Source organism: Vombatus ursinus, unplaced genomic scaffold (assembly GCF_900497805.2).
Source record: "Vombatus ursinus unplaced genomic scaffold, bare-nosed wombat genome assembly UNPS02014808.1, whole genome shotgun sequence".
Taxonomy (NCBI): domain Eukaryota; kingdom Metazoa; phylum Chordata; class Mammalia; order Diprotodontia; family Vombatidae; genus Vombatus; species Vombatus ursinus.
The window spans coordinates 4,397,230-4,403,229 of record NW_020954586.1 but is presented as its reverse complement, the minus strand read 5'-3'; the positions used below and the strand labels follow the sequence as shown (position 1 = coordinate 4,403,229).

The 6,000-nt window shown below is 48.0% G+C and overlaps 1 protein-coding gene across 1 annotated transcript in view; it reads right to left on the bottom strand.

The window, feature by feature from the left end:
- DIS3L2 (DIS3 like 3'-5' exoribonuclease 2) overlaps positions 1-6,000 on the bottom strand; it is a 356,721-nt gene that overhangs the window by 197,501 nt on the left and 153,220 nt on the right. The gene's annotated exons all lie outside the window — the stretch shown is intronic.

Sequence of the window (6,000 nt, the reverse complement as noted above, 5' to 3'; positions counted from 1 at the left end):
CCATCACCACCCTGCATGGGCCTCCCCCCAGCAGCCTTCTCGTCTGGTTGAGGTGTCCAGGCCAAGCTCACTTCACCCCTGGCTCCCCTACTTACTCTCCGTACTTTTCCACCTCCTCCTAGGCAGCCATGTACCTGTTCAGGTTTCCCTCTGCAACTCCCCCCAGCTACCACTTCCTGGATCCCTTTGATAAAACACTTCCTTCACTAGACTAAAAATGCCTTAAGGCTGGGTCTCTGTCTCTGTAGGTCTCTTCTCCTGCCCTGCCTTCCTTCCCTCCCCCCACCTTAACACAAAGTTAAGACTGTAGGTCCTGCTGTCATGGTGCATCCACTGTTCTGTCCAGCCTTGTTCTCTTTCTCTCTGACTGGGGGGACTTAGGCACAGCCTGTACAATAACATGGCTGCTCTCCATCACAAAACGTCAAAAGGCCAGGCACTTACCTTATCTTCACAATCCCTTTTCCTATTCTGTTATGGCTTTCTCAGACACAAATGTAAGACCATGGGAATGAAAGCTGAAGCCCTTCTTTCAGAGATGAGGATGCAAGTCACCAGAGGCAGAGCCAGGATGCATAGCAGCAGGCTCTGGCCTCCGCATGAGCTTCTCCTGTGTCCCTCGTGCACACTTCTGGGCCTCGTGAATGCCTTCTGCGTAACGGGGGCAGTGCTCCCACTCACTTGTCCTTAAGCTGCCTCTCCCCAGTGAGGCACCTTCCTCCCAGGCCCACAGATCCCGTGCCTTTGATGAGACCATTAAGAGAAAGTCTGCTGGGTGGTTGGTTTTTAAACCTAGTTTTCAGGACATCTGCAGAGTAATGGTGTTTGGGGGGTTTTTCCCCCTTTTTTTTTTTGGATAAGACTACTAGAGGAACTTAACCTGCCCCATGAAAACATTTCAAACTGTCAACAGTCCAAGCAATGTTCTTGCTGAGAGTTTCGGCAACGATCCCTCCAATGAATCACAGGAGGAGTTTGTTTCCAAGACAATTGTGTAACACCCATCAAGAGCTTTCTTCGTTCTTACTAAGGAAAATCATTGCAGTTGATTAGACTATGATAGGAAAGGAGCAGAGAGATTCCAAGACTCCAAATGGCAGCTCCTCCATCTGACGGAGCAAGTGCATGTATCTTTGCTTGTACTCTTACCTGGATTTAACCTATTCTAGCGTGAAAGTCAGTCTTTGGACATAAAAACAAAGAAGTCAAAAGTTAAGGAAAAATAATACAACATAAAAGTAATGTATTTATAATATAAATAATATACATTATGTGGAAATCAATCCATCAATAAACATTTATTAAGCACCTACTATGCGCCAGCTACTGTGCTTAGCGCTAAGGATACAAAAAGAGGCAAAGGAGACTCTCTCCCCTCAAGGAGCTCACATTCTAATCGGGGAGACGACAAATAAATCTGTACAAACCCGCTACACAAGGGATAAACAGGAAATAATCAGCAGAGGAAAGGCGCAGGAATCACAGGGAGTTGGGAAAGGTGGCCCATAGGAGGTGGGAGTTTAGCTGGAACATAAAGGAAGTCGGGGGGGGCAGGGTTGACAGTCAGAGGGGAGGAGGGAGAGTGAGGCAGACACGAGGGACAGACAGAGACAGAGGGTGTTGTTCATCAAACAGCCAAGGGGTCAATGTCAATGGATCGAGGAGTAAGGTGTTAAGAAGAGAGGGCAGACATGAGGAAGCAGGTGAGGAAGGGCTCCGAATGCCAAGCACAGCATTTTGTATTTAATGCTAGAAGCCATAGGGAAAGAGCAGGCGGTGGCAGCAGGGCCACCCATTCTCTTTTTGGGAGGATGACAAGAGATTCAAGGGGCCAGTGTTTCCACAAAGAGGTAAGCAGGGTGACTGAAGGCAAGAAGCCTGGACAGGGCCCAGAATCCTCTCTAAAACACTGGAATCAACACGGGTGCTTGGAAGTCAAGCTAGAATCTCCTGTTTAAACCTGCAGGGGCATTTGGCAGAGCTAACTTGGAAGCCGGCCCTGGGGTCAAGGGCGCAGGTCTCTGTAGTGAGCTGAGGGCAGCACCCCTGGCACCGCAGCTCGCTCCCTTCCCACGGCGGGAGCCTCACCCCTTAGGAACGCCCTCGGAGGAACTGCTGCTTCCCTTGATCCTGCGGGTGCTCATTTCCTCACTTACCTCACCAGAGTTAATGAGAGTGGAGAATATGATAGTATGGCCCCCGGGCTACTGTTTCTTCCCTCGCTGCACCTGGAGAACATAATCTCTGTATTCTTACAGGAAGGTTTGATCAGACACATCCTTTCCCTCCCCAAGATGATTCCCAGGCCAGGATAAGCAAATGTAGTCAGAGGTAAACAGGACAACGGAACCAGGATTTCACCCCAGATTCACACCTGGAATTTATACGTTTCCCACTGGCAGCTCAATTAATTTGGGGCAACAATGAGGAGGGGGAAGAAAAGGAGAGGAAGCTCGGGCAGGACAATAAAGAAAGGGCTGCGCCAGCATCGCCTCAAAGGACGAAGGCCTTCTGTGATTTCCCCAGTCCGAAACAACCTTCCTCAGACATCACAAAGCTGGCTCTTGAAGAACTGAGAAGCTTATCTGTGCTGATGCCTTATGCCCCAATAACACCATAATCTCTATGATAACACTAATCTTCCTAAGCATTGTATGTGCCCTCCCCAGCCCCAGCCACCAGCACAGTGCTCTGCACACAGTCGGCACTTAGCAAATGTAGTGTGGTGTTGAGTTTCAACGAGCTGAACTGACTGCAGATCGCCATCATCTGGACCATCTTAAGGACAAAAGCAAGTTTACCTGGGGTTTAAAGCGATTTTTAAAGAGACATTTATTAGGGGAAGAATGAAGTACCCAACATCAGGCAGAAGCTGCAGGGCCCACCTCTCCCTGGAATCCCTAGGGAATAGTGCGAGTCAGCCCAAGATCTCAGCTACTCCTGACTCCACGTGCCACGGTGATAACCAGCAAACCTGATCCCTAAATCCCTGTCGACGTGTAGCCCAGCCAAGCCTTCTATGACACAAAAGTCAAAACAGTCTCCGTGATTCAAATGGGAAGGGCAGAAATGGGGCAAGAGGAACCACAGAAGGCTGTGAGAGATGATGGGCACTTTTCTAGAGGGCTGGCCAAAATCTTCTTTCTTTCCCTGGGTGTCCCCTGGGTGTTCCTGGCCCCCTCCTCCCCATTCTCCCAACGTCCTCTGTTGGTCACCTCATCCACTCACGTAGGCTGAACATCATCGCTATGCATTTCCTCATTTACCTCCAGCTCCAAGTCAATGTCACCCATGGCACGTTGCCCACTAGATCAACCACAGGCTCTCAAACTCGACATTGCCACAGCTGACCTGATGCACTTTTTCCCAGTGCCAATTCCTCTTCTAAACTTCCCTGTTCTCACAGAGGGCACCACTATTCTTTGGTGCCCAGGTTCTCAACTTCAGCTCCAACCTCAACTCCTCACTCTTCCTCCCCCTGTACCCAGTCAGTGGCCAAATCTTAATCGATCCTGTGTCCACAAAATCTCTTGCGTCTATCCCATTCTGTCTCCTCACATGGCCCCCTTTGCCCCAGTTCACCTCACCCCCAGACTACCACCATTTCCCAACTGGTCTTCCTGCCTCCAGTTTCTCCCTCCCCAATGGATCTTGGTACAGCTCACAACACATAAGTCTGACCATCTTCTTCCCCAGTGACTCTCTACTGCCCCTGGCATCAAATCTAAACTCCTCTGGCCTGACATTTCCAACTCGTTACAACTTGAATCGAACCTACTTTTTCCAGCTTTATTATAAATTATTTTCTACCCTGCACTTCATAGTGTAAACTAGCCTTCTTAGTGTTTCACATACGACACTCCATTTTCCAGCACTTAACACAATGCCTGAGATGCAGCAAGTGCTTAATAAGTGCTAGCTGACTGACTGACTTCCCTTTGCTGCCCCCTCCCAGAATCCACTCCTTCCTCACCTCTGCCTCTTAGAAACCCTTCTGCCCAGTAAGACTCAGGTCAGGCACCCCTAGAGTTCTACATGAACCTCCTCCTGATCTGCACAGCTGCCAGTGACCTCCTAAAATTACCCTGTACGTATATTCCATATCTACTCCTATATGCACATCTGGTTTTCTCCAAGTAGAATATAAGCTCCTGGAAAGTAGGGATTCTCTCACTTTTGCATCTGTATCCCCAGAGCCTAGCATGGCACCTAGCACAGAGCAGACACTTAACAAATGCTTGTTAACTGATTGATTCTTGAAATTGAGACTGTCCGAGGAATGTGGGATGATATGGCTATTGTACCTCAACAGCCCATCTCCTCAAATCACAGCAGGTGAGCAAATGACAGAAAGGCCCACCAGAAACCAAAACATTCAGCAGCACTTCTGTGGCAGCAAATAACCTGAAACAAAGCGGGTCCCCATCGATTGTAGAACGGCCAAACAAAACGCTGTAGGGGAAACGCAATGGAAGATTATCGTGGAATAAGAAAATGATAAATGAGGCATTCTGAGAAACATGGGAAGACTTGCATGATCGGACGCAAAATGAAGTGAGCAGATAAACAAGAGAACTAAGTAGATACAATAACTACAAGCATCTAACTAGATGCTAAAAGGAAACCAAACTACGAATAATACATAATAACCCAACCTGGTCCCAAAGAACAATCAAATCTAGCCTCCTCGAAAAGGAAAGACAAGGAACTGCCCAGAGCAGAATGTTGCATTCCATCACGACACTGGGCTGTTGTTTTGTTTTGTTTTTTTAAATTAACTGTGTTTCTTTGTTACAAGGGGAGAGTTCATGTCAGGAGTGGAGAAGGAATAATATCCAGAAACAGCTTTGAATAAAAATAAAAAGCATCAATACAACTTATCAAAAAAGGAAAAAGAAAGAAGTAGAAAGGAGTGACGACCTCTATTTTGAGCCATTCACTTTCACCCTGTAAGAGGGAGCCACTTCTCAGGTCAGAGCAGTGCGACATGGGAGAACGAACCCAAGGAGACAAGTGGGAGGGTCTGAGCTGCACTTCTGGCTTTGCCACTAGCAAGCTGTGTGACCATGGGCAAGTTCCTTCACCGATTATTTCTGCCTCTATTTCTTAAATAATGTAAAATGAGGTAATTATGCCACCTCCCTGAGTGACTATATAGGTGAAACAAAGCGACAGTGACAAAGATCACTCTTCCGGTAAGGAATTATGCCCGCTGACTATTCGTCTCCTTTTTCACACACCACTCTGGCTCTACTCTGGCGCTCGTGACCAGCTCCACCAGTGGAGACAAGCAGCTTCTACCAAGCTGGGGAGGCTTCACACACAGGCTTCCCTGCATTCGGAGAGCTCAGTGCAAGACAAGTGGCTACAAGGGACTTTTTTTTGGTGGAGTGGGACACCACAATTCATTAAACCATCTCCCAAGACAGCCCACGTTGGTGGGAGCAGGTGTGCCTAACCCGAGGAGCTGATCTTTTGAAGGATTTCTTTTCCCTAATCTGCCATAGAGGCCAACAGGCAGGACACTTCCTAAGAGTTGGCGAGCAAGACCGAGGAGCAAGAGAAGCTGGAGCTTTTCCCAAACGAGACGAGGTACAGTAACAGGAACGGAGAGTTCGTGGCATAACGTGTTCCGTCAGGTAAAGGAGGAGAGTTTGTAAGTCCACAATCTCTCAGCTACATTAAGACTTGAGGATAAAAGCTGACATTGCCACTGGACTGTTTGAGAAGTTTCTTGGTTCTAACCATCCCCAAATGGAGCCCAAAATGAATGCCAGCACTGAAACCAAATTAGGAGGAGAAATATCAGAAAAGTAATTCCATCCCACAATGAAGAAACATCTTCAAAGAAGACATCATTATAAAAACACCACAAAAGTATTTTCCCGTCCATTCCAGACCTCACAGTGACGCTCAGAGAAGAGGCTCCAAGCATGAAACCCTGAATCCCTGCTCGGCCACGGAGAGGTCCCCCGAAAGGGGAGCTTCCAACCCCAGCCC